Source organism: Malus domestica, chromosome 05 (genome assembly GCF_042453785.1).
Source record: "Malus domestica chromosome 05, GDT2T_hap1".
Lineage (NCBI taxonomy): Eukaryota > Viridiplantae > Streptophyta > Magnoliopsida > Rosales > Rosaceae > Malus > Malus domestica.
Window position 1 is genome coordinate 32,800,415 of NC_091665.1, and position 10,687 is coordinate 32,811,101.

Consider the following 10,687-nt stretch of genomic DNA (forward strand, 5'->3'; position numbering starts at 1 on the left):
AATATTGGCATGATTCTGTTTTCATCCAGAATCCAATTTTATGTGCGTTGGTTTTAGGTGAGGGGGAAACAAAATGCGAATGACTGTACATGTGCTTTATAGAATTGCTTCGCGTCTTTAGATTAATTGCTTAATTAAAATGTGTCGTGTAATTAACAACCGTAAGTAAATGACCACGGTCAAGATGAAGAAAATAATGAGACGACTACATGAGCAAAGAGAATGAGAGATAAAAGTTTATCAAAAGGTGCGGTTCTGCAACGAGGCGGACACACTACCCTAACCAACTGTTCTAACTCACATTTGCATTCCTCGAGTATAAATTTTAGGATCCTTGATTACTGAGAAATTGGACGAGTAACAGTCTAACAGTGTCAATAAGTTGTTCAAGTTGGTCATTGTTTCTTCATTTGGGTTGGAGCTCAAAATTTATTAGTTGCCCATTGGGAAATGGGTTGACATCTCAATTGGATTTCTCCATACTGGACTCCCCCGGCCCCAGGCACCTTATATTTGATGAGTTGTACTTGTGCAGGGTTTCTAGGTCCCTGGCCTATTTTGGGCCCTCCAATGCCACTTGTTTTCATTTTCTTAGGTTTTATTTTGGGTGCTTTAGATTTAGCGCCTTACAATTGTTGAACTCTAGATATAAACTCACCTATATTAAAGCATCTAAATAAAACCCAAATTTTGAATTTAATGCCATGTAAGATAAAAGATGTCCATACATTTAAATTTATTTACAACACCATGCCACCAACATTAATATGGCTATTATGGTTTTTTTTGTATACTTTTAATTTATTGTCTTTTGTTTGTCAACAACATTCAATTAGTTTAAGTTTTTTTTTTGCTTTTAATTTAAAAAAGAAAAAGAAAAAGAGAGAAGAAGTTCTTTTCTTCTTTTATGTGAAATTGCCTAATCCAAATCTAATTAGTTCAATATACATTCTATTGAAATAGTAGATACATTAACTTGTGAAAATTAAAAAAAAAAGGTAAAAATAAACTAGTAGATACATTGTTTTTTGTAAAAACTAAACAATAGTTACATTATTTTCATAAAAAAAAATAAACAGTGTGTAATTTTTTTTAAATTACACAATAGGTACACAGTTTTCGTAAAAATTAAATAATAGGTACTTTATTTTTGGAAGAAAAAAAAACTAGTAGAAACATTGTTTCTTTTAAAACTTAAACAATGAATTTATAAGGTAAATTAGTTTGCATGTATTTTGCATATATGGGTTTGTTATTATGTAGGTAAATTATTTTTCATGTATTTTACATATACTGGGTATATTATTTTTCTTTTTTTAAGCACTCTAACATTTTAAAAATTTAATAGTAGGTGCACTATTTGAATCAAATGTTTTTTTTGTAGTTAAATTATTTTGCATGAATTTTACATATATCAGGCATATATATATATATGTGTGTGTGTGTGTGTGTGAAATAATTTACCTACATTAATATGTAAAATATAATTTTATTGACTTAATTAAGCATGTATAATAACATATATTAGACATGTTTTATGTTATTATATATTAGGCAATGAATTTATAACATTAACCTTTTTTTTGTAAAATCATTAATTCTCCCTTACCATCCATCCGTATGGCATTAATTATGTACATCAAACATTTAAATAGGGTTTAAAGAAAAATTCAAATAGGGGTATTTTAGGCATCCAAATTTTTTTTACTATGTGAAGTTAAACATAATTAATGAATTTGCTGATGTGGAAGCTAGTCAATGGGTTTTATTTAGACCTGTAAACGGGTCGGGTTTATTGGGTTTGGGTCGGGTTCAACCCGACCCGTTAAGTTAACGGGTCACCCGAACCCAACCCGTTAAGCTAACGGGTCATCTGAACCCGACCCGTTAAGCTAACGGGTCACCCGTTTCACCCGTTAACACCCGTTAACAATTATTATTATTATTTTTTTTTGCATAAAGTTTATTTTTTGTTATTAAGACTTTACTAAAATTACTAAAATATCCTCAACTAACGGGTGCTAACGGGTGTTAACGGGTCCTAACGGGTCTAACGGGTTGACCCAAAGTGATCCGTTATTTAACGGGTTGTTAACGGGTTCACCCGTTAGCGACCCGACCCGTTAAGCATCCACCCAAATACAAATATTAACGGTTTGGGTCGGATCGGGTTAACGGGTTGGGTCCAAAATGCCAGGCCTAGTTTTATTCAAGAAAAAAACTTATGTCGGGTTTTATGTAGAGAAAATTAAGTTTTAGGGGCTAAAGTCATATTTTCAGTTTTATTTTCTTGGTTCACTTGCAATTTTCCTTCGTACCACCTAAATCTCAACCCTAATTTCACCATTTCTGCATTCACTTTCCACTTTTTTTTCACCATCTCCTCTATTTCCCATCATCCCCTATTCTCGAAATCCCAAGTCTTTGTAATTTTGGGGTGTTCAGACAACCTCATTGATCTCTTCACGAAGCTATTGCTGAAGTTTACTTTTCCGAAGTTTGTCCAAGGAGTTGGATTGCTTACATTGCCTCATTTACAATGCCAGTAGTTCTCAAGGGGAATTTTGTCAAAATCAAGGGAGTATGATGCAGTATACTCACTTGGCCTTAATGTATTATTTTTTCCTCATATCAGGAGCACTTTGTTCCACTAGTTTTTGCTAACCTAACGAGGTTTTAACGAGGCACCCACATCGGGTTGGTCATACCTTGACTTGTGCATTTACTGCCGTTTTCATCTCAAGCATTGATATTGCATTAACTCATCTTTTCTCCTTAGACTACAAGTTTGTCCCATTGAATTTACTGTAACTAGATTTTGGTGAGACTACGCTCCTAAGTGCATCACTACTTAAAGACTTGAGTATGCATTACATGTGCCTAACAAGAATATTTGATCAGTCGCTTCCATATTTTCTTGAATACCTAATGCAACTTCTTTAGTTCTACACACAAGGAGGAGTATTGCAGTTAATATTAAATAAGAATGTGATTGTATAAACTAAAAGTAAGAATCTTATAGGATCTAAAAGATCTTTTCCTTGTATAATTTGTTTCTCATCAGGGTTAGGGTTTGTTTCTTATTTATAAGTAAGTTAGGTTAATTACCTTTCATTTCCTGCAAGTCTTATATTGAGGATATTTATGTTAATCTCAATACGAAGCCAATGTTGGGTCACTCAGTATCATGGTCTAGTGGTATTCATCTTTACTTGGAAATGAGAGGTCTTAGGTTCGAATCTTGTGGATGGCGAATTTGATACCAAATTAGGCTGCCCATAGTGTGGCTTAGTTGAACTCCTTATTCCCATAGTGTAAACATTTTGATTGAAAGAGAAATAATCAAGCATAAGAGTGTAAAGGGCTAAAAGAGTTATTGATGCTCAACCAAGTTAAATCTGAGAGAGATGGTAAGTTTGTATTTATAAAGATGATTTACATCAATAAGTTACAAGTAGTGTTCAATAACAATTCTATAAATCCCTAAAGCTAGGAGATAATACAAAAGAGCATATCAGATAACTCTCAGCAGAGGTGACTTGAGTGAAGGAGTCACAATGAACAACCTTGAGGATATGTATTGGAGACCTATAGTTTATCACGCCCCTGCAAGCTGAGCAGACGACTGAGAATAGGAAGCTTGGAAAGAAGGAAACGAAACCAAGTGGAAGACAAACCCTTGGTGAGAAAGTCAGCCACCTGATCTTGAGAAGCAACATAGCCCACAACAATTTCCTTTCGAGTGACCTTTTCACGAACATAATGATAATCAACTTCTACATGGTGCATTCGTGCTTGGTAGACAAGATTAGAAGCAACGGCAAGAGCATTCATATTATCATACCATAATTGAGGTGGTGTAAGATAAAGATGAAGATAATGAAATAAGTTTCGAAACCAAGACAAAATGGCGACAGTATATGCTAGTTGACGATACTCGGCTTTAGTGCTGGAGCGAGAAACACCACGTTCCTTTTTTGAGCTCTGGGAAATCAAATTAGAACCAAGAAAAATATAGTAACCTCCTATGGACTGGCGATCATTAGGATCATCGACATAATCGACGTCGGCATAAGCAATGATAGAGAAAGAACTCGGACGATAGAGCAGGCCATGATCATGAGTGCCCTTAAGATAATGCAAAATGCATTTGACAGCAGCCCAATGTACTGTGGTGGTAGAGTGCATAAACTGGCAAACCTGGTTGACGGAAAAGGCAATGTCAGGACGGGTGAAGGGTAAATATTGAAGAGTTGTCGTGTAGAAGAAAGAGGGTCCCCGTCGTGCAGAAGAAGAAGAAAGCCAGGAGAAGATGTCGTGTGAATAGGTTTACAATCTGCCATGTTTGTGTGTGTGAGAAGGTCCTTGATGTATTTAGCCTGAGCTAAATGAAAACCAAAATATGTTCGTGTGACCTCCATACCGAGAAAATAATGGAGGGGCCTAAGATCTTTCATGGAAAACATTAAACCAAGTTGAGCAAAGAGTTTTGTAATCTATGCTATTGCCAGTAACCAAAATGTCATCTACGTAAATCAACAAATAAATAATGGTGGTACCATTAAAGTAGGTGAATAAAGATGAGTTAGCCTGAGAGGTAACCAACCCGAGTTCCTCGAGATAATTGGAAAAACACTAAAACCATGCTCATGGAGCTTGTTTGAGGCCATAAAGAAAACGTTGTAGTTTGCAAACATGAGTGGGCAATTGCGGATCAACAAAGCCTTGGGGTTGGTGCATATAAACATCTTCAGAAAGAGAGCCATGTAAGAACGCATTTTGAACATCCAATTGGCGAATGGACCAATTATAGTGAAGAGCAACAACAAAAAGAATTAATCTGATAGTGGCATGCGTAACCACATGACTAAACGTTTCTACATAGTTGATGCCTTCCTGTTGGTGGAAGCCGTTAGCAACGACACAGGCTTTGAACTATTCGACGGACCCATTGAAGTTGCATTTGATCTTGTATACCCATGTATTTGGAAGAACATTGAGATGGGGTTGAAATGGCACAAGTGTCCAGGTACCAGTTTGTTATAATGCCGTGAACTCTTCAGCCATTGCCCGACGCCACTGTGGACATTTATTAGCCTGTGTAAAACCTAAAGGCTCAACCAAAGAAGTTATGTCAGCAAGTAAAACATATCGAGGATTTGGTTTTTGAATGCCAGCTTTGGCCCGTATAGTCATGGGATGAGATGAGTGAATAGTCATCACTGGCACGGTAGTTGAGGTACCAATAGGCGCAAAAGTAAGAAAGGGATGGATCGTGGAGGGCATAAGAGAGTTTGTAGTATTACATGTGTGAAGGACTGAGATAGGAATAGTGGGTAGAGATTGAGGTGATGCATCAGGAGGTTGAGCAGATGGGGTATTGGAGACCAAGATAGGGATACTAAGTAGAGTGGAATGTGGGGTGGGGTTATGGGATAAGGTGACATGATGAGGATGCAGGGATCTGTTGATCGAGAGAGGTAGACTAGGTAGAGGTGAAAGTGGGGTAGGGTTATGGGATAAGGGGGCAAGATTACGATGCAGGGAAGTAGAAGAGGAGATAGAGTTAGGAGGTGTCAGGAGAGTGTCAAAGTTTAACACGTTTGTCGATGTGGAAGTCTGAGCTGGAGTAAGGACCATATCTTTGGAGGGAAAACATTTTTTTATCAAAAATAACATGGCGAGACATAAAAATTTTGCCCGTTGAGGGATCAAAACAACGGTAACCTTGCTAATTTGAAGAATATCCTAGGAAAATACATTTTTTAGACCGAATTTGAAGTTTATTTTGATTAAATGGGCAAAGATGTGGAAAACATGCACAACCAAAAACCTTTAAAAATTCATATTGTGGAGAAGTAGAGAATAATTTTTGAAAAGGCAATTCATTATGCAAAACTTTGGTGGGTAAGCGATTAATCAAATAATTTGCAGTGTGAAAAGCATATACCCAAAATATGGTTGGGAGTCATGCATGAGCAAGGAGAGTAAGGCCAGTTTCAACCAAATGACGATGTTTATGTTCTGCAAGTCCGTTTTGTTCAGGGTGATGAAGGTATGTAAAGCGATGATGAATGCCTTTAGATGTTAAATAATTTTTAAAATTGTGACTCATACATTCTCCACCTCTACCAGTTTGAAACGATTTTATTGTCCTACTAAACATATTTTCAACGAGTTTCTAAAAAGAAACAAAAATATTAAACACGTCAGATTTAAGTTTTAAACGATATAACCAAGAGTAATGTGAATAATCATCAATAAAAACCACATAATATTTATATCCATCAATCGAGTAAGACGGGGAAGTCCATACATCGGAATGAATTAAATCTAAAGGAAATTTTGAAATTGAACTAGAAAGCGAAAATGGAAGTTTGTGACTTTTGCCTAGAGGACAAGAATGACATAGAGCAGAAGTCACAGGACCATGAATAGGCAATTTATTCTTAGCAACTAAAAACTTTAAAATAGAGCTAGATGGATGGCCTAGTCTAGGATGCCACACTGTATCCGACACGCGACCACCAAAAAATGCAAAAACGCCATGTTGTTGTTAGGATGAAATACTGGAAAATTGATAGTTACCATTCTTATTCCGGCATTGCAAAAGGATCCTCCCTGTGGTGAGATCTTGAACATGATAAGAATAGGGATATAAGGTTACTGAACAGATGTTGTCAATGGTAAAACGATTTATAGAAATGACATTGGTTGAGGCATTGGGACAATATAAAGTGTAGGTGAGATTAAAGGTAGTTGTGGGAGTGCGAATACTGGAATGACCAATTTTAGAAATGAGCAAACCTGTGCCTCCAACTACACCATTCACATGACTATTGCCATTGTAGTCTTGGGGTTCAACCACCTGTGCCAAATCATTTGTAATATGGGAATTAGCTCCAGAATCAAAGAGCCAATGTTGAGCATGGGGAGTAGCCACAGGTGGAGGGTCTTGGACATGAGCAACAGCGGCAAAAACTTGAAATTTGGGAGCAGGAACACGTCATTCGTATGCCATGTTCATATGATTGTAGCAATTGATAACAGAATGACCAGGTTTATGGCAGATTTGGTAGTGAACACGTCCAGGTGAATTGAAAACATTTCCTTGCCGAGGAGCATCACTAAGGACCCCATCTTTAGGAGCATGAGTTCCTGGTTAGCGAACCATGCCACGACCACCATGACTAGCAGCAGCCTGAAAACCACGCCCAGCAGGCTGAAAACCATGACTAGCGGCGGCTTAAAAGCCACATCTTCCACGTCCAGCAACAAGGGCAATAGGAACATCATCGACATGAAAGACATGACTCATTTTCTGTTGATGTTCGGCACCGAGAAGCAAGGCTTCCAAAGCGCTATATAAGATGGCATCTTCTCGAGCTTGAGCAGACAACACGATGTTTTCATACGTAGGACCAACGTTATTGAAAACGATGGCCACTAAGTCCGAGTGTGAAACGGGAGACTCCGAGAGAGAGAGAGGGTGTCAGCAAGAGAGTTCACTCGATCCAAAAAATCAGCAATGGATGAATCACCACGATGAGTGAGGGTGTCAGCGAGAGAAGTCACTCCGGAGTTGCAAAAGACGACCAGTGGACGTTGAAGCATAACGCTTACGAAGAGAAGTCCAAGCGGAGTGAGAACTAGTTTTGCCAATAAGAGAGGCCAAAACCGTGGGGTGAACGGACTTCGAAGGCTGGGTTAACAATATCTGTGAGAGTACCAGAGGTATCTTGGAGAAACGTCGAAGGACACTGACTAGTGCCATCAACAAATGGAACTAGGTTTATGCTACGAAGTAGGGGAAGAATTTGTGCATGCCAAAGGGGATAATTTGTACGATCAAGTTTAATCGTCAAAAAATTGGAGACATTGGGAAGAACGGAGGTGGGTAGGGCAGAAAAGGATGAGTATGAGGATGAGGAGGTTGAGGAGGCCATGTTGAAAAAAAAAATTGATGTTGTTGTCGTGAGACTTTCTTAGCTCTTAGATACCATGAAAGAGAAATAATCAATCATAAGAGTGTAAAGGGCTAAAAGAGTTATTGATGCTCAACTCGGTTAAATCTGAGAGAGACGGTAAGTTTGTATTTATAGAGATGATTTACATCAATAAGTTACAAGTAGTGTTCAATACAAATAAAAATTCTATAAATCCCTAAATCTAGGAGATAATACAAAAGAGCATATCAGATAACTCTCAGCAAAGGTAACTTAAGTGAAGGAGTCACAGCGAACAACCTTGAGGATATGTATTAGAGACCTATAGTTTATCATCGATGTACTCAATAAAAAAAAAAGAAGTCAATGTTGGAGAACATGAAATATTTCAGAGAGGAGCGAGCGTTTGCTTTGCTCACGCTGGATTTGTTCTAAGCTCCCTATACATTCCATCTTGAGAGACAAGAATACACATAAAAAAATTTCTCAACGTATACCCTAAAATATAAACACATCGTGCACTCATATTTATTACACATAAATTAGTAACTTGTGTAAACTCGGACAAAAGGCTTTTGCATCACTATTGTACCTAAACCTAGAATCAAAGTAGTACATTATTTTGGTTCACAAAAGAAAGAAAATGAAAAATGGGAACTTGGTCTAAATATAATAATCGTTATTAGTCAAAGACTCATAACCTATAGCACTGTTTGAGAAAATGTAGAAATATAGAGAATAATCTGAAAGATGACATTGAGGTACGACTTAAATCGTTTCCTTAAAGTGTTATTTGCCCCTACTCGAATGAGTTTGCTAAAGGGTTATTGACAAATCACTTCTAGGATACAACAAAGTATGAAATATTCGATTAGCAAAACCGAATTATATTCCCTTAGAAATAACTAGAATGAAATTGTATGAATGTGATGGAGAGAGTAGAGAGCAAGGAATGTATAAATAAATTTCTGAAATTGTGTATGGAACATTATCCCACAATAGGTATTTATAGGCATTAAGCACCCATTCATCGAGTTCTTTCATTTTAGTTGAAGATATACAACCCTTCTTAATAGTGTTGATCCAAAAGACATGTCTTCTATTTAGAATTTAAAAAAAATAATTTTAACTTATTACATCTTTTAATTTTACTCATATAATTTGAGTAAACATAATATTTTTAACCAAGAATTATAACCATTCAATAAAATATACAAAGGTTGAATGTTCAACCTTGCCGTCCGTAGGCTTCTTACGCACTGCAGCAGCAGCCTTTCCCTATTGTACATACACAAATGCTGCACAATGCAGCACCAAGTCTATACATACATTATATATATATATATATATTGATACACACACAAAATAATAATAATAATTTATATATGTATTATTGAAATCTCTAACAAGCACTAGCTTAAAATGCATAATTTAAAATGTGTCGGATAAGAACTTTGCAGTGATTACTTAACTGACTATTTAAAAAAGATAAAATATGAACTAAAGGGGACTTACTGACTCAACAGTCATATCTCAGCTCATCACGCGGCAATCCATTTTGACCACCATGTTCAAGTTGTGTGAGTCATTGATTGTCAACATCGTTGACTAATAATGGAGTAGAATCTTTACACTTCACATTGTTATACATTATTTTTAGATATTACGAGTGAAGGAATGTGCTTGTTCTAGATCGAGGAAGAAATGCTTTCGTGAACATCTGTCAAATATTGGGATATTTAGTCGTGACAGATGTAATAATATCCGACGTGCATTTGATTAGGGCATATGTGGAATAAGATGCACACGCTGATTGTGAAATAACTATATATGACTAGACTAATGGAATTGGATTTTATTAGGATTCAAATTGTAGAGATTCTAGAAATTCTTACATTTTAGTGATTCAATATGTATCGTATAGTTAGAAATTATTTGATTTTTTTTATTTAAAATTAAACACAAATAATACATGATAAAAAATAATCACATAATATATAATAAACGATTAAGATATGAAGATCTCTAGAATTTCTGTGAATCCGAAGATTATCTTATTCCTAGTCTAATCCCATTCCACTTTTTCATGAATCGTCTGCCAGAATAGGACTTCGACATGACTAAATAAAAATCTGCATTCACTTGTTTTTAAGAAACATAAATAATTCATTGATACAACAACAACAACAACAAAGCCTTTTCCTATTAAGTGGGGTCGGCTAATAAATAATTCATTGATAGAAAAAAAAAAAAGGTACAATACTTGAATTCCCGATGTAAATGCAATCTGGTTGGAAGTCAATCTCAAACAAAATAGTCCTCCCAAGGATAACCACTATGAAATTCGGTGGATTATCAAATCAAAAACAAGGACTAGCTATACATCCGATCCATGCTTGTGTTAATTTCATAGCATTTCTCTTCTACCGTTTGCCCTTGGTGAGTGGTGACAGAAAATGGCATTGGGCTAGTTACGGGCTTTAATTTTTTGAGTTTGTTGTATCCAGTTAATTAGGTTTACTCTAAAAGCCTTCTCGGTTCTATGCGTTCTAGTTCAAAAATTAAACTTTAAATGATGTATTCGTGAATCGTTTTTTTTGTGTGTGATGATATCATATTATCAAATAAAAATTCAATTTTTTTTTCTTTTTTTGGTGGACTTCATATGCTGTGGAATTTGACGTTGGTCGATTTTTCTTTTTCACTTGTGTTTCTCGCTGCATCATGTATGTTGTATTTTT